This window comes from Chenopodium quinoa, unplaced genomic scaffold (genome assembly GCF_001683475.1).
Source record: "Chenopodium quinoa cultivar QQ74 unplaced genomic scaffold, ASM168347v1, whole genome shotgun sequence".
Lineage (NCBI taxonomy): Eukaryota > Viridiplantae > Streptophyta > Magnoliopsida > Caryophyllales > Amaranthaceae > Chenopodium > Chenopodium quinoa.
Window position 1 is genome coordinate 1643811 of NW_018745174.1, and position 19338 is coordinate 1663148.

At 34.5% G+C, this 19338-nt stretch overlaps 1 pseudogene; it reads left to right on the forward strand.

Moving 5' to 3' along the window:
* The first annotated feature begins 4948 nt into the window (after nucleotides 1–4948).
* Nucleotides 4949–18806, forward strand: LOC110710518 (annotated as a pseudogene).
* The last annotated feature ends 532 nt before the right edge of the window (nucleotides 18807–19338 follow it).

Below are 19338 nucleotides of genomic sequence, written 5' to 3' on the forward strand. Positions count from 1 at the left end.
CCAGTGTGTGAAGATCCATCTAAGTTAGTGAGTTGGGATGGAGTGCATATGACTCAACACGCCTACAGAGTCATGGCGAAGGGGCTATTCAAGCAAATTGTTCGAGGCATCACTAATCAACCATAATTTCTTTTATTAGTGTGTGTTAATTACTATTAGATCTATCCGGTAACTATGATCATATATTGTCGATGCATTTGACTTTGATAAACATCTACAAGTATTTGATTATTCAAGAATTTCTTCTTTAATTTGTACGGTTGTGACATGACACACATATTTTCCGATATTAAGTATATTTTATATCTCATATATGTAATGATTTAGGAAGAAAATTTCATCCTAAAACCTTTACTTTAGTACAGGTACATAAATGTTTTTAATTATGCGTTGGCTAGTTTTTTTTTTTAATTAGTTATTTATTTATTTATTTTTTATAGAAGCCATTTTTAGGAATTATATATATCATTCAAAAGACAACATTTTACGATAATTAGCTCATGACAACTCCATTTTACTTGGAAATTCAATGGGAGAAACTTTAGCATCCTAAGGCCTTGGTAAGAAAGAAAACATACAACTTTATCACCTTTACAACTTTGTAATTAAGTATGGACCCATAGCTGTTGCTATAATTATGAACATGTCATGTTAGTTGGACAATTTTTGTTTATTTTAATTATAACTTTTCCATTTAATAAACATTTTTTTTTTGTTTATCAAGCTGGTGATAAAATAATAAAAAGATACATTGTATTTTAATTTACCAAAAAAGAAAAAAAAGTTGTATTATGAGGTGAAGGGAGTACAATCACTATCCAAAAACATTAAAGATTTTGTATTGTGAAAGCAGTAATCTCTTCTCCAAAAATATTGAAGATTTTATAGTAAAAGTAATTTCTCTTTCAAAAAGATTAAAGATAACTGACTTTCTCAGCTTTTCAAAAAATAATTGATGTTACTTTAATCCTTTATCCCAAACCACTATCTTTTTCTTTCTCATTTCTCCGTGTTACAAACATCCCACCTTCGAAATTCATCTTTTCCGGGAATAACTTTTGTATACATTCGGCGTATAATACGTAGTACGGAGTAATTAACTATATATCGGGGTCCACTACTAGAAAACAGGCAAATAGCGACGGACTGGTTCCGACGAACCCATTATTCCGTCGGAAAAATCGAATTTTCCGACGGAATAGAATATATGTGTTTTCCGACGGATATTTCCGTCGGAAATTACTTTTTTCAACGGATTTATAGTCCGTCGGAAATTACTTTTTTCGACGGATTTATAGCCCATCGGAAATTTCCGTCAGAAAATATATATTTTAAAAAAAAAACTTAAACCTTTAGAAACCCTAACAACCCCCTCTTCTCCATCAGCCGCTTTTCTTTCCTCTCCTTCTCTCTCTCCTCTTTCCTCCTATTCTCTATCTCCTCTCCTCTCCTTTTCCCTCTCCGTTCTCACTCCTCTTTCCTGCTCATTCTCTCTCTTGTTCTCCTTCTTTTCTCTGCTCGTTCTCTGCTCCTCCTCTATCTCGTTCTCTTCTTCTTTCTCTCTCGTTAACCTGCTCCTCCTCTCTAACCACTAACCACCACCGACATCAACAAAAACACCAGCAACACCGACATCAATAACACCATCACCGGCATCTACATCAACAACAATTTTCATTTTTTCACCCTTTCTCTCTCTTCTCATGCAAAAAACAAAGGTTTTCAGGTCAAATTCGACCATGAAAACTCTAGATCTAGAGTTTTGATGGTCGAATTTGTCCTTTTAAACCCAATTTCGAGGTTATATATGATTGAATTAAGGTATGTATCTTTTTATTTTCAATTTTGATTTTAAGTTGTTTTATTGGATTTTTTTTTACGATTTATGGTGGTGGAAGGGTTTTGTGGGTAATGGTTAAGGATTTTAATCGTTTCTTTAATTTTATTGATAATTTTTGGTGGTGACGGTGGTTATTGGTAGCCACAGTGGTGATTTTAGGTTGTTGGTGGGGGTGTTTTGCTTAGGGTGGGGGGTTCGGCTGAATCGGGCTTGGGTTAGGGTTGTAGATCTAGGTTTGGTTTGGGTGGGTTTGGTTTAGGTGGTCTGGTGCTGTGTGATGGTGGTTGGTGGTGGGGGTAGTGGGTGGTGGTGCGGGTTAGGTGGGCTGGTGCTGTGCGGTGGTGGCTAGTGGTGGGGGTAGTGGATGGTGGTACGGGTTAGGTTGGCTTGTGTGGGGTTGGTGATGTGCGGTGGTGGGGGTGGCTTTTTTTTTTTGTTTTTTTAAGCATTTACCGACGGATTTTCCGTCGGAAGTTTCCGGCGGAATATAGTCCGTCGGAAATTTCCGGCGGAATATAGTCCGTCGGAAATTTCCGACGAACTATCCCAGGCCCGAAAATCCCATCAGATGGACTGATTTCCGTCGGCAAAGTGGTTCCGACGGAATTTTCGTCGGAAAAGTGCGTTTTCCGACAAAGTGTATTGCGACAACCAGTTTCGACGGAATTTTCGTCGGAAACGGGTTTTCCGACGGAAAACCGGGTGTTTCTGACGAAAAATTTCCGTCGTTATTTCACTATTTTCTAGTAGTGGTCACTTTAATTTATTAAATTTAGGGTCACTTTATAATTTTTTGGTTACCTTTTATTAATAAATTAAAGTATAAATACTTTGTAACTTTTATTTATGTCAGAATAACTTCTTTTTTAAATATTAGGGTAGCTTTTGCTCATTTTAGGTGTAACTTTATGACGGATGTACAATATTGTATGTACATCCGATTTAATTAAAAGTTTGTTTTTTTCTCTCGATCTCAAATCTTCACTCACAGTGAAGAAAATGAAAACAATCTACTTGGGCACGGTGTATGTAATCCCCACATACAACCTTACTTTGTCATATTTTTATTGGCTACAATAATGAGCCCATGTTCTATTAGAATTCAATTTATATTTAACTCCTAATTTTCTCTCCTTTTTTAATAATGTGTCAAATTTCTAGTGGTGTTGTATGTAGGGACAACATACAATGATTGTATGTGTATTAGCTCTCGGCACTTTCCTCTCTTCAAAAAAAGCCCCTATTCCTCGCTTCTCCTCGTTCTCACACACCCACATCAAGGTTTTTGACGATCTTCCAAAATATTATTTCATCCAGTTATTTCGAAATGTTTATCCCATTTAATATCTACACGACGTTTTTCAATACAATAAATTAAATATCTCAAACTATGTAATGCAAATATTCTAACAGTTGCATAATATTTAAAAATTAAACTTGAAGACTAATCTAACAAGATCTCAAATATCTATGTTTTGAATTATGTAAAACCGTTAAAACTACAATATTCTATTTCCATTGGAATTTCCTTATAAATTTCAAATAGGACAAACAAAATAAGATAGAGGATACAAGTTGTATAATACTTTCACGGTTCTTTTTTTACTTGACCTGTTTCTTTTATCACGCTTGACAATGCTAAGCTTTAGCGGTCAATAACTTTAATTCTTTATAAGTAAAAATTATAAAAGTTGTATATTACGATAGTACTTATTGGAACGAATTAAAAAAGATATCATATGAATATATTTTTCCTTACATATCATTCAAAAAAGACGGTCAATGGAGAGGTGATGAATAGTGTAAAAGTCAAAGCGGGTCAAGTAAAAAAGAACGGAGGAAGTATATAATAAGGATTTTTTTTTTATATATAATGAATAATCATAACTACTGATTATTCTTGAATAATCATCCCAACTTAAGTAGTTAACATCCTAAAATAATCCAAAGTATTATTTTTGTTGCTTTTGTTGATCTCGTTTGAGACTATTAATTATAAGGCAAAAGTTAACGAACGTCCTAAGGGTGTTGGATAAGATAACTAAAATAGGAATAATGAATTAAAATGAACAATTTATTGCACCGATTGACATGTAAGTTTGGCATACATTCCTAAATTAATACCATTTTAAGAATTATTTTACAAGTAAATGTTTATCTAACGCCAGGAGAGCGTTCGTAAACAAGATCCATAATAAAAAAATAAATTTGAGTTTTATAAAGAAAATACCTATATAAGTTGAGATTATATTATTACATATAATAAAAAAAAATGAGCTAGATTATTATTTTGTGTTCACTAAAAGTAGGGACAATTCATATCAAATTTTCCTAATAATAATTGAATAAATGGTGCATTTCCTTTTTGACTTCCATTATTGTACTGTCTGTCTTTTGCACAACCCAACATTTTAAAGATAATGAAACATGGATCAAAGTTGCCCTATGGATATTGTAGGGAGCGAGCTTGAATACCAGTATACCACCATCAATTTATATTGCATTATTATTGGAAACTAGGGAGTATAAATGGGCTCTACTAGCTTTACTTTTTTTTTTTTTTTTTTTTTTTTTTTTTTTGACATCAGCTTTACAAATGTTAAAGTAACGTAAATTACTTTAATTCAATGGTGTAAATTTAATTCGTACATTTTATCAAAGTTGGAAATGCTATACCCCGCACAAAACATGTTTTTGTTAGAGAACCAATTCAACCAAAAGCTTAATCTGATGGTTGAGGCCCAAAAATATGTTTTAATACTCTATCACTCGTCTTCATATGAAGACCTTTAGGCTTAAATGTGGATGTAGCATGGGCCCTCATATGCTACGTGAAATATTCCACTTCAAAGTAGAGGTGGATGAGATTCGAACTTGTGACCTTTGTGTCACGCTGGCTCTGATATAATGTTAGAGGACCAACTCAGCTAAAAACTTAAGCTGATGATTGAGGCTTAGGAATATATATATTTCAATATTCTTATCATTTTTTTTCAAAAGTGCCCTCTCCGCTTTAAATATTCATAATGGTTCTTTTGATATTTTGCACTCAATGCAATTCTCTGCCCTTTAAATTGATTAAACTAGCTCCTATAATTTTCTAATACCTTTACAAAAAAACATTCTCTTTTTTCTACCCTTTAAATTGATTAGAACTAGCTCCTCTAATATTTTGAAAACCTTTACAAAAAAACACTCTTTTCTACCTTTTAAATTGATAAAACTAGCTCCTTTACATGATAATACCCTTATATGTAGGCATGGCTTATTCAAGTTATGCTCTTCTACTAACAGTTTGGGTGTTGGTGACATTGACACCAGTGATCAGCGGAGACAAAGTAGTGTCACCCCTCGTAATCGCCCCAAATTGTTCAGAGAAATGTGGAAATATGAGCATTCCTTACCCCTTCGGTATTGAAGATGGTTGTTACTATAAACCACCAAATAACGATACATCCTTCCGAATTACATGTAATAATACTAAGATCCCTCCTACACCAATTTTAGGTATCAACTTTGAGGTACTTAACATTTCAGTAATAGAGGGAGAACTCCGCACTCAACTTCATCATGTTTCTTACGATTGTTACAACCATACCGACAGGCTTCAACACCATCAAGTCGGGTTCCACTTGTCAACAACATTTACACTGTCAAGCAACAAAAACATGTTAGTTGCTATAGGGTGTGACACCTCTGCCTGGTTTACGGGAGATCGAGGTGGTAAGAAATATGAAACGGGATGTATGACTAAATGCGTGGAGCTAGAAGATGCGATCGGTGATGAATGTTCTGGCATCGGGTGCTGTCAAGCCTCCATACCCAGTGGAATAAGAAACACTCAAGTTGTATTAATAAGCTTTAACAACCATGTATCTGTTTATACTTTTAACCCATGTAGTGTTGCATTTCCGGTGGCAAAAGATGCTTTTACATTTAACTATCGAAATTTAACTCAAACTGTGGACTACTACGAAAACTTGCATTTTCCAGTAGTATTCAGTTGGACTATTGGACGAAACAATTGTGCAGCGGCGATAAAAGATGGGAGTTGCCTTTGTAAGGAAAACGCATTTTGTTATGATCCTGTACATGAAACTGGGTATCGTTGCAACTGCACAGATGGTTATTCAGGCAACCCTTACCTTCCTAATGGATGCACAGGTATAAGATTAACTTATTGTTTACCAAAATTTGTTTTAACTACTATCTCCGTTTCTTATTATTTTACAATAATATAATATTTTATGTCTCACAAATAATAAGAAGCGAAGACAGTGACTAAGAGCAAGATTAGCCCTGTCTGATCTTAAGATTTTAATTAATTTCCACATCAGATTTTATATTAAATTTAATTATTTATTTTAATTTTAATTATGTTAAGACTTCTTAAGACTTAATCAGATTTATCTCTTCAATCCTAAGACTAGGTACATACATGATAAATATTGGAAACCAACAAACAATAACAAAAAAAAAAAGGATAATTAAAATACAAGATAATTTAAATTGATAATTATTGTTAAATCATGATTGGTATGTTTTTTTTTTTTTTTTTTTTTTTTTTTTTTTTTTTTTTTTTTTTTTTTTGGCAACAAGATAAGTACATACTTCCTCCGTTTTTTTTTACTTGACCCGCTTTGACTTTTACACTATTCACCACCCCTCCTTTGACCGTGTTTTGTGAATAATATGTAAGGAAAAACATATTTATGTTGGATCATTTTGAATTCATCTCAATAAGTACTATCATAATATATAACTTTTATATTTTTTAATTATGGAGAATTAAAGTTATTGACCGTTAAATTTTTGCATTGACAAGCGTGATAAAAGAAACAGGTCAAGTAAGGTAATTAAGATAAAATAAAACAAACAATATGATTTTGTATATAAAAAATTAAAAACAACGTACATATCTATAATTTTTTTTTGAAACAACATACACACGTTTTAACGTACATAGATTTTTTTTTTATTGTACATAGATTTTAATGTATTTAAGAAATTAAAAAAAAGTTTTGTTTTTTTTTAATCAAAACACTAAGTTTTGATGTATATATAGGGAAAAAACTGTGTATAGTGTGTAGAGTTGAGTCTTAAAAACTGAGTCTTGAGTTTTCAAGACTCCATGGCCACTTCTTTGTTAAGACTTAGCTTCTTAAATGCATTAAAAAAACAAAGTCTTGTCTTAAGATCACAAAATCTAAAAATGATGATGTCACTTAGAGTCTTAAGACTCAGGGCTAATCTTGCTCTAACAACAGTAATGTTACTTAAGATTTTGAGGTTGATTGTTTTTTGTTTTATTAGACATCGACGAGTGCAAGGGAGAGAATGATTGTGAGAAAGCAGAGTATTGTAGCAACACAGTTGGAAGTTATAATTGCAAATGTCCAAGGGGTTACCATGGGGATGGAACCAAAACTCATGGTTGCATTTCTAATATAAAGCCTTGGCTTATACCGGTCTTGACAACTGCTGGTAAGAAACGAATTATAACTGCTTATACAAATTTATGGCCTAAATTAATTTCGTACTATTATTATTATTATTATTATTATTATTATTTTATTTTTTTGAAGAATTTATTATTATTATTATTATTATTATTATTATTTACTGCGATTATTTATACTGCCTTTGTCAAGCACATATATATGTGATTGGTTATATTTGTGTGTGTGAGTGTGAAGTATTAGCTTAATACTCTTATTATAGCTTTTTAATTGAGTTTATTACCAGAAAATACCAGTTAATCAATTTGATGAACAAAATTTGTTTATTAAATGGCAAAATTGTAAACAAATTAACAATTTTGTATTAAATTTGGGTCCCATTGTGGTTGATTTATCTACGAAAATGTCACGATGACTGGACATATATGTTGTGTTATTTACCATTTTACCATTTGATAAACAAATTTTGTTTATCAAATTGATTGACTAATTTTGTTTATCAAATTGATTAACTAATTTTGTTTATCAAATTGATTAAATGAGACTACCTCGTTTATTATTATATTTTACATGAGTATATTAGATCCCATTAGATCTACTATGTTTAACTGGGAGTCTAATAAACTATATCCCTAGCAAATTGAGTAGGCACTATTCTGTAATGTGTATAATCAAACTAAAAGGGTTTTTTTTTTTTTTTTTTTTTTTTTTTTTTTTTTTTTTTTTTTTTTTTTTGTCAACCAATTAGTTTGTTGCAGTATTATTTTTGATGTTAAATTGCTAATTTTATGAGTTTGATTTTTGTTTTCTGTATGATGCCAAATTAGTAGATTGTAAATTTGTAATTTTAATTAATTTGTTTTTTTTTAAAAATATTATGCTATTAAAACTTGAGGGCCTAAATTTTATAATCTGTATAAAACCTCCATATTATTTAAGACGGACATAAAAAGCATAATTATTTAAGGTTATTGTTATTGGTACAAAGATATAGTGTGGAGTCTGTGGACGTATAGTTGGGTCCTAGCCTTCTAGGATGACAACAGGCAAGTAGGGGCATATACCCCTGCCCGGCCCCTGTTTCAAGTTTCAAATTACTCTAAATTTGTTGCTACTGACATTTTTTATCTCCTAGGCATTGGTGGTGGCATAATAATTTTGCTTCTCTTTGGATTTATTTTGCACAATAAACATGGGAAAAGTCGAATTAGAAAAATGCGAGAAAGTTTTTTTCGACAAAATGGTGGCGTGCTTTTACATGAAAAACTCTCTGGATGACATGTTGATACATTAAAAATCTTTACTACGCAAGATCTTGAAACTGCCTTGATAGAACAATGTATACTACAAGAGGGGGGGTGAATTGTAGTGTATGTAGACTATGGTAAATTTTGCGAAATTAAATCTACTACTAAGAGAAAAGACACTGAGATAGGCAATGAATAAATTCACTATGTAAAAATGATTTACAATCACTAATACGTTGCCTAGACTCAAGTTCCGTGAGGAACTCAAGTTACCCAACTGTGATCCCTCAATCACAGTTTCTCACACTTTGTGAATCTACTCCGAATCACTTGTACAGTGTAAACAACTCTCTCAAGTCTCACACTTTACAACTCTCACAACCCAAACCCAATTACACAATGATTACAAGTATTTCCTAAAGAACTTAAGAGACTAAGGATGGAAGAAACTTCTCTTTTAAACACTTTGAAACTCTATGCTCAGAATACTTAAGATTGTTTTTCCACACTTTCAAAACTTAACGTTGATCTGTTTTTATAAGGAGTTAAACCAAGCTTCCATCAAGTTCCCACTTCCCCCTTAATCCCACGTTCTCTTTGACTGAGAAGTTGGGATGTAGGCAGAGGAAATTTAGGAACATGATTTCCGTAGCTTGACTCCTAAATTCAACGTGCTCCTTAATTTAAGCAGCCAATATTTACCAAGTTAAAAATCAGTTAAAGACTTATTCAAAAGATAATTATTTATTTATTAATTAAAACATAAATAATTAATTAATTTAAAACTTATCTTTTTAAATTAATGAATTATTTATTTATTTATAAAATCTTTTTAAATCTTTTTCAAAATTGATTTTTATCACTTCCGTAAATTAAGGGTTTTGAAAACCGTTTTAAAACTTTCGTTTAAAACTTTCTGAGTCATTCGTCAAGTTCCTTCGGGAACTTCAGGTTCCTTCAGGAACTTCGAGTTTCTTCTTAATTCCTTCCATTCCTTCCAACACTTTTGTTTCTTAAGCTCGTACACTGAGTAACTAAGTATATAGAGTTGTGAGGACATCTTGAAAGCTTGCATTCATCATCAAGTCTTCCAAACTTTGTTGTTCCTACTCTGGAACATGTATTTGTGTACCTGAATCTTTCTGTTCAACCAAGACTCATAAACATCATTAGTCAGAGTTTGTTTTACGTAAGTCAATCATCAAAATATTAAGGTAGTCAATTCAACAATATCCCCCCTTTTTGATGATGACAAACAAAAACAAACTCGGTTAAACAAAACAAACATCCAAGCAATCAGAGTAACCAATACTTAAATAAAACAATTAAATTATTTAAAGCAATAAAATAAACTAAGGATAAAGAAGTCTGCATCATTCATGAAATTAATAAATTATGAAAGTATACCTTCACTTAATGATGAAGACTTGAAGGGAATCGGTTTGAGTCCGGCTTTCTGAGTTTGTTCTTCTCTTCCCCCTTTTGACATTATCAAAATGATAGAAAGAGCATGCTATATATAGTACTAAACTACGGAGGGAGTAGTAAATCTGAATTCATGAACGATTAAGCATGCGCACACAGTTCATATGCAACCAAAATGAAAACATCAAATTCAAAGACAAACTTAGCTAGTTTAATACAAACCGAAATAAAACAAAATAAAGTGTTCAAAACAAGCCAAACAAAATAAAATTGAAGGACAATATCACTGTTTAATAAATCACAAGAAAGAGTGGGGTAGGTTTGTTTTGCAAAGGGCTAGGAAATGGTAGCAGCTTCATGGTAAGGTAACATCCTTGATCTCATCGAGAATGGTCTTGTAACAACTTTGCTTCACTTTAGCTTTGAGTTCCTGAGCCGAGGAGTCCATATGAGCATTTACTTTATCTTCCAGAGAAAGCATCTGAGTTTGCAGCCCCTCAACTTTAGTAGCCAGGTTATCCACTTTAGAAGAAAGGTTAGTTATACTCTGTGTAAGTGTAGTGGACAAAAGCTTAAGTTCCTCCTGGATTTGCAAGAAACTTGGACCAGAGCTAAAAGCACTGAAGCCGAGACCAGAAGTACGAGGCTGTGAAGCAGGTGGAGAAGGTGTGGTTTGGTGAACAGAGGAAGGAATAGGGGGTGGTGATGGAGTTCCTTCAGAAACAAGGGAAGACGGACCCTGAGGAACTTGGGTGGAAGTTCCTTCAGAAACTTTAGATGTATCATCATCCAATTCAACAATAATAACAAGCTGAGATCTCAGTGTTCTGGGTTTAGAAGAAGCAAGTCTAACGCTTCTCCTTTTTCTACCTGTTACAGGGACAGTTTATTTAACAGAGCCTCCAATTTCCTTGAGTAGCTCTTTCACTAACTCCTCTTTGTCATCTTTTTCCTCCTTCTCACTCTCTATTTCTTTCTCTTCTTCTGTTTCCCTCTCTACTGCACTTTTTCTCTCTTTTTCACTCTCTTTTTCCTCTTCTTTTTCACTCTTTGTTTCCTCTTCTTTTTCATCATTTTTCTCACTGTCTTTCTCTTTCTTTTCTTTTTCTTTCTCACTGTTTTCTTCCTCTTTTACTTCTTCCTTCTCACTGTCTTCCTCTTTTACTTTTTCCTTCTCACTGTCTTCCTCCTCATCAATGCTTTCCCTCTCATTCAGTTCCCCCTCACGTTGATCTCCCTCTTCCTCAGATTCTGAGTGTACATCGATAATAAAACAAACTTTTCCACGAACAACTTTAAGGCTTAATTTTGAGAGGGATTTTTCATGGAGTATGTTTTCTGGTTTCAAGGGGTGGGTTTCTTCATTGGTTAGAGGAGCTTTGAAGGTTGGAAGTGGCGGTTGGTGTTTTGGGGTTTTTTGAGGTGAGTGGGTGCGTGTGGTAAGTGAGGTGAAAAGATAGGTGACGGTTGAGAGTTTAGTGGGATAGAGAAAAGGTTGTGATTTATTTTGACAATGATAAAAATTAAAAAAAAAGATAAAATCTAATTGAGAAAAAAAATCTTTTTATTGTTTTTAAATTTATAAGATAACAAAAATAATAAAAAGATAAAAATAAAAATTGAAAAATAAAGAAAAATAAAAATTACGAAAGAAAAAAAATTCCAGTAAGTTACTTCAAAGTAAAATACTGGTTGACCTGTACAGAGCTTTTCACAAAGGAACTTGGAAAATAATATGGCTTAATTTGTCTTCTTCATCAACATAATCACATGATCACACACTCATTAGAATTACACACTCTTTCATTGCAAGATTCGAGATTATGTTTTTTCACACCAAGGTTATATATAGCAATGCTCAGTCGTTTCACTAAGACATACCTTGGGGTTCCAAGAAGAACTGCTCAATTCAGCTTTATCATTCCGAGTTCCAATCGCATCTTTTCGAATTTTTCTCTACTCAAAGGCTTTGTTAGAATGTCAGCAATTTGATATTCAGTTTGTACAAATTCTAGTTTAATAGAGCCTTTTTCCACATTGTCTTTTAGAAAATGATGCCTAACATGAATATGCTTTACACGTGAATGATGTACTGGATCTTTTGATATGCAAATAGCACTTGTATTATCACAGTATATTGGAACACATTCAAGAACTATGCCAAAATCACGTAATTGTTGTTTTATCCACAACAGTTGTGAGCAACATGACGCAGCTGCTACGTATTCTGCTTCTGCTGTGGATAGAGCAACTGTATTCTGTTTCTTGGAACTCCAAGAAACTAAACAAGATCCTAGGAATTGGACCATACCTGATGTACTTTTTCTATTCACCAAATCCCCAGCATAGTCGGCATCGACAAATCCAGTAAGATCATATGTGTCACTTCTTGGGTAGAATAAACTCAAGTCGTCAGTTCCTTTGAGATATCTCAGTATTCTCTTAACGGCTGTTAGATGCGATTCTTTGGGGTTTGATTGGAACCTAGCACACAGGCCAACACTAAAAGAAATGTCAGGTCAACTTGCAGTTAAGTATAGTAAGGAATCAATCATACCTCTGTACTTTGTCTGGTCCACACAAGTTCCTGAGGGATCTTTGTCTAATCTAGAGTTAGTTCCCATAGGAGTGTGGTTAGACTTTGCGCTGTCAAGGTTATACTTTTTCAGGACTTCCTTGACAAATTTTTGCTGATGTATAAATATTCCTGATTCTGTTTGTTTGATCTACAGTCCTAAAAAGAAATTGAGTTCCCCCATCATGCTCATTTGGAACTCACTGCACATCAAGTCAGCAAAGTACTTGCACAAAGATTCGTTAGTTGCACCAAATATAATATCATCAACATAGATCTGTACAACTAAGAGATTAGTTCCTTTAGATTTTAAAAACAAAGTTTTATCAATTTTTCCTCGTTTAAAATCATTTTCCAAAAGGAACTTAGACAATCTTTCATACCATGCTCTTGGAGCCTGTTTTAGCCCGTAGAGAGTCTTATCAAGTTTAAAAACATGGTTTGGAAAGTTTGGATTCTTGAATCCAGGGGGTTGATCGACGTAAACTATTTCTTTTAATAAACCATTCAAAAACACACACTTTACGTCCATCTGATACAGTTTAAAACCCATAAAAGCAGCAAAAGATATTAAAATTCTAATAGCCTCAAGTCTAGCAACAGGAGAAAATGTTTCCTCAAAATCAATACTTTCCTGTTGGTTATATCCCTTTACAACCAACCTAGCCTTATTTCTTACAATTGTACCATATTCATCAAGTTTGTTTCGAAAGACCCATTTTAAACCTATGACCTTTTTATCTAGTGGCTTAGGTTCAAGATGCCATACCTGATTTCTTTTGAATTCATTAAGTTCCTCTTGCATGGCTATAATCCAGTCAGGGTCTTCTAAGGCTTCTTTATGGTTGCGAGGTTCCAAAGTAGATAGAAAAGCATTGAAGGCACAAAAGTTCCTCATTTGCGATCTAGTCTGAGTTCCTTTGCATAAGTCACTAATAATTTTGTCCAGTGGGTGTGACTTTTGGTGCTTCCAAGGTTTGGGCTGGAAGGTTTGGATAGTAACTCGACTATTCTTATTTTCTGAGCCAGTTGCTTCTTCTTCAGTGATTTCCTCTTGTGTTATTGGTTCCTCGACAGGTTCTTCAATCTGAGGCTGTTCTGTCGAAGGAAATTCAGTCAGTAAGTCGAGTTCCTTCTCCGGATTTTCATGATTTTCATTTACTCGAGTTGGCTGCTTATTTGGAATTACTGCATCTTCTTCTTGTTCTTGAGAACGTACTAGACCTATTTCAAAGTCATAGTCCTCATGTTCTTGTGTACATGGAAGTGGATTAGTTTCATCAAATATAACATGCACACTTTCCTCAACACACATAGTACGTTTATTGTAAACTCTATACGCTTTACTGTTAGTAGCATATCCAAGAAATACGGCTTCATCACTCCTTTCATCGAATTTCCCTATGTTTCTTTTACCATTATTATGTACAAAACATTTACAACCGAATGCTCTAAGATGAGATATGTTCGGTTTTCTGCCTTTCATCAGTTCATAGGGTGTCTTATTTAATATAGGCCTTAGCATGACACGATTTATAATATAACAGGCTGTATTCACGGCTTCTGCCCAGAAGTTCCTTGGAAGATCGCTGGCTATTAACATGGTTCGATCCATGTCTTCTAAGGTTCTGTTCTTCCTTTCCACAACTCCATTTTGTTGTGGAGTTCTTGGAGCTGAGAAATTATGACTTAAGCCTTGTTCCCTACATAAATCATCAAATTTAAAATTCTCAAATTCAGTGCCATGATCGGATCTAAGGTGTATCAGTTGATGACCTGTGGACTTTTGAATTCTCTTTTTTCGACTTCTACTTTGAATTCTCATAGGACCACATAAATCCATATGAATTATTTCTAAGGGTTTCGTGGAACTCACCATCTTCTTGGATTTAAAGGATGTCCTGACCTGCTTTTCTTTCACACAAGCGTCACAAATTTTGTCACATAGGAACTTGATTGAAGGAAGTCCCTCTACCAAGTTCCTTGTTCTTAACTTATCAATCAAAGAGAAACTTGCATGACCAAAACGTTTATGCCACAGTAAAGGATCATCCTCAATGACACTAAGGCAAGTTAAGTTGTTCCTCGGAACTGTATTGAGATCCACTGTATAAGTGTTTCCTTTCCGAGTTCCTTCCAGCAAAAATTTCCCAGTGTTATTCTGAATGATGCTACATTTTTCAGAATCAAAACTTACAGAGTTTCCTTTATCACAAAATTGTGATATGCTTAATAAGCTGTGTTTGAGGCCCTCGACTAAAAAAACGTTATCAATAGCTTGGGAACTTGACCTTCCAACCTTTCCTACGGCAAGAATGCTTCCTTTCTTGTTATCACCAAAGGTCACAGTTCCTCCTGTATAGGCCGTCAGTGAGAGAAAACTAGTTTTGTCTCCAGTCATGTGCTTAGAACAACCACTATCGAGGTACCATTGGTTGTTACCCCTCACTTCGACCTCCTCTGACTTTTTAGCAGACTCACTGTGTTTAGCCATCAAACACAGGTTTGTCGTCTCTTCTTCCGTGGATTCTTCTTCATCCTCGGAACTTGTGTCTCCCCACGCAGCTATCATGGCTTTCCTGTAATCAGATTTTGAAAAGTTTGGAGTATTAGATTTTCCGTGTTTGCCTTTTCCTTTTTCAGATTCCCAGAGAGGGCATTCCTTGATGAAGTGATCTGTGTTCCCACATTTGTGGCATCCTCCAGTTTCCTTGGAATATTGGTTTTTCTTGAAGTTCCTTTTCTTTTGGTCACCAAACCTTTTGTTGCGGTACAACTTTTTTAGCTTCCTGACTAGCATGTCAGCTTCTTCCTCTCTAGATTCGGAATCCTCTTCACTTGGTTGGACAACCTTTAGAGCAATTCCTCGGCTCTTTGAACTTCCTTGGCTTTTGTTTGATAGGTGAAGCTCATGAGTTATTAAGGAACCTGCAAGTTGTTCAAGGTTGAAAGTTGTAAAGTCCTTTGATTCCTTCAAAGCTGCCACTTTGGATCTCCACCGTTCATCTTCAGGAAGACTCCTTAAAATTTTACGTACCTGTTCATCCATAGGAATAACTCTACCAAGAGAAACTAATTCATTAGTAATATTTTTAAAACGAGTAAACATTTCTTGAATAGTTTCTTTTGAACCCATTTCAAAACGTTCATATTTAGAAAGCAGTATATCAATTTTAGAACGTTTAACTTCATGAGTTCCTTCGTGGGTTATTTCTAGTAAATCCCATATTTCTTTTGCTGTTTTACATCCCATAACACGAGTGTGTTCATCTGGCCCTAAACCCCAAACTAGGAGTTTTTTAGCAGTAGCATTAATCTCTTTCTTCTCAAAGTCGCTTCTATCGTATTCAGAAATAGGTTTAGGAATTACCTCGTTTTCTGCATTGGTCTTTGTTACCTTGTAATCTCCTACCTCGATAGCTCGCCAGACTTGATAATTCTCGGACTGTATGAACATCTCCACCCTCGTCTTCCAATAGGCGTATTAATTCCCATTGAAGAGTGGAGGTCTTTGTGTAGAATAACCTTCAGCTAGTCTCTCGTCCTTCGACATTGTTCCTCCAGGAACTTGACTCGACAGGGCTTCCTGCTTTTCCGAGGTCCTTGCTCTGATACCAATTGATAGAACAATGTATACTACAAGAGGGGGGTGAATTGTAGTGTATGTAGACTATGGTAAATTTTGCGGAATTAAATCTACTACTAAGAGAAAAGACACTGAGATAGGCAATGAATAAATTCACTATGTAAAAATGATTTACAATCACTAATACGTTGCCTAGACTCAAGTTCCGTGAGGAACTCAAGTTACCCAACTGTGATCCCTCAATCACAGTTTTTCACACTTTGTGATTCTACTCCGAATCACTTGTACAGTGTAAACAACTCTCTCAAGTCTCACACTTTACAACTCTCACAACCCAAACCCAATTACACAATGATTACAAGTATTTCCTAAAGAACTTAAGAGACTAAGGATGGAAAGAACTTCTCTTTTAAACACTTTGAAACTCTATGCTCTGAATACTTAAGATTGTTTTTCCTCGCTTTCAAAACTTAACGTTGATTTGTTTTTATAAGGAGTTAAACCAAGCTTCCATCAAGTTCCCACTTCCCCCTTAATCCCACGTTCTCTTTGACTGAGAAGTTGGGATGTAGGCAGAGGAAATTTAGGAACATGATTTCCGTAGCTTGACTCCTAAATTCAACGTGCTCCTTAATTTAAGCAGCCAATATTTACCAAGTTAAAAATCAGTTAAAGACTTATTCAAAAGATAATTATTATTTATTAAAAAAAGATAATTATTTATTAATTAAAACATAAATAATTAATTAATTTAAAAATTATCTTTTTAAATTAATGAATTATTTATTTATTTATAAAATCTTTTTAAATCTTTTTCAAAATTGATTTTTATCACTTCCTTAAATTAAGGGTTTTGAAAACCGTTTTAAAACTTTCGTTTAAAACTTTCTGAGTCATTCGTCAAGTTCCTTCGGGAACTTCAGGTTCCTTCAGGAACTTCGAGTTTCTTCTTAATTCCTTCCATTCCTTCCAACACTTTTGTTTCTTAAGCTCGTACACTGAGTAACTAAGTATATAGAGTTGTGAGGACATCTTGAAAGCTTGCATTCATCATCAAGTCTTCCAAACTCTATTGTTCCTACTCCGGAACATGTATTTGTGTACCTGAATCTTTCTGTTCAACCAAGACTCATAAACATCATTAGTCAGAGTTTGTTTTACGTAAGTCAATCATCATAATATTAAGGTAGTCGATTCAATATGCCTCCAACAATTATAGTGACAAAAACATAATTGGAAGAGGGGGTTTCGGAGTTGTTTATAAGGGAATTTTGCCAAATAATAATGCTGTGGCAATAAAAAAATCTCTCAAGGTGGATCCAAACCAAGTAGAACAATTCATCAATGAAATTCTTATTCTATCACAAATCAACAATAGAAATGTGGTGAGGTTACCAGGTTGTTGTCTTGAGACCGAAGTACCACTATTGGTGTACGAGTTCATCAACAATGGGACGTTATATGACCACTTAAATGATGCAACCAAAGCATCCATAATGAAATGGCATGTGCGCTTAAATATAGCATCCGAAGTTGCCAATGTGCTATCGTATCTACACACCACTATCTCAACACCAATAATTCATAGAGATATCAAATCGATGAACATACTTTTGGATGAAAGTTACACTGCTAAGGTAATTGACTTTGGAGCTTCAAGATTGATTCCATCCGACCAAAATCAATTTGCTACAATGATGATTGGAACACGAGGTTATTTGGATCCCGAATGTATGTAGACAGGTGAGCTAACTGAAAAAAGCGATGTTTATAGTTTTGGCGTCGTCTTGCTGGAGCTATTGACAAGGGAAAAGGTAATTTCTAACATTAGGTCCGAAGATGAGAAATGTCTCGCTATTTACTTCCTCCTCAGGATAAAAGAAGGCCGGTTATTGGACATTCTTGATGTAAACATAGTAAGCAAGAACACACTTGAAGAAATACAACAAATGGCTAATTTAGCTAAATGGTGCTTGATGTTAAAAGGAGATGAAAGGCCTACCATGAAGGAAGTTGCAATGGAATTGGAGACTATAAAAAGAAAGGGATCCCGTGATTCCCATCCATGGAATGATGATGGATCAATCCAAGAAGATAGTGAATCTTTTATTGCTACAGAAATAACATCAAACTACGTTGGTTGTAGCAGTGGCGTTGAATCTATTTTGTGCGATTCATACTTGCCCTCCTCTTTAGAAAGTGGCAGGTAATTAAGTCTTGTGTATACAAATTATAGTCGGATAAGGTGTTGGGGGTTGTGCTAGGGATTGTCGTATGTCTTCCACTCTTCAGGCTAAAATGCAAGCTTATCTGTGGGGTCTTCAAGCTGCACCTCAAAAAGGTTACCTACATATTCTCATTAGCTTATCTGCGGGGTCGATCTTCAAGTTGCACCTCAAAAAGGTTACCTACATATTCTCATTTACACTGATTGTGCTAATGTGGTTTATTTGCTTTCCCGCACCTAGCCGAATGATGTTTCTTGTATTTGGCGTCTTTAATTTATCAGGGGTTTGCTTTTGCTATTTTTCGCTTTTCGGATCTGTCGGGTTTCCCGTTCATGGGTGTTGAATTGACTACCTTAATATTTTGATGATTGACTTACGTAAAACAAACTCTGACTAATGATGTTTATGAGTCTTGGTTGAACAGAAAGATTCAGGTACACAAATACATGTTCCAGAGTAGGAAGGACGAGAGACTAGCTGAAGGTTATTCTACACAAAGACCTCCACTCTTCAATGGGAAGTACTACGCCTATTGGAAGACGAGGATGGAGATGTTCATACAGTCCGAGAATTATCAAGTCTGGCGAGCTATCGAGGTAGGAGATTACGAGGTAACAAAGACCAATGCAGAAAACGAGGTAATTCCTAAACCTATTTCTGAATACGATAGAAGCGACTTTGAGAAGAAAAAGATTAATGCTACTGCTAAAAAACTCCTAGTTTGGGGTTTAGGGCCAGATGAACACACTCGTGTTATGGGATGTAAAACAGCAAAAGAAATATGGGATTTACTAGAAATAACCCACGAAGGACCTCATGAAGTTAAACGTTCTAAAATTGATATACTGCTTTCTAAATATGAACGTTTTGAAATGGGTTCAAAAGAAACTATTCAAGAAATGTTTACTCGTTTTAAAAATATTACTAATGAATTAGTTTCTCTTGGTAGAGTTATTCCTATGGATGAACAGGTACGCA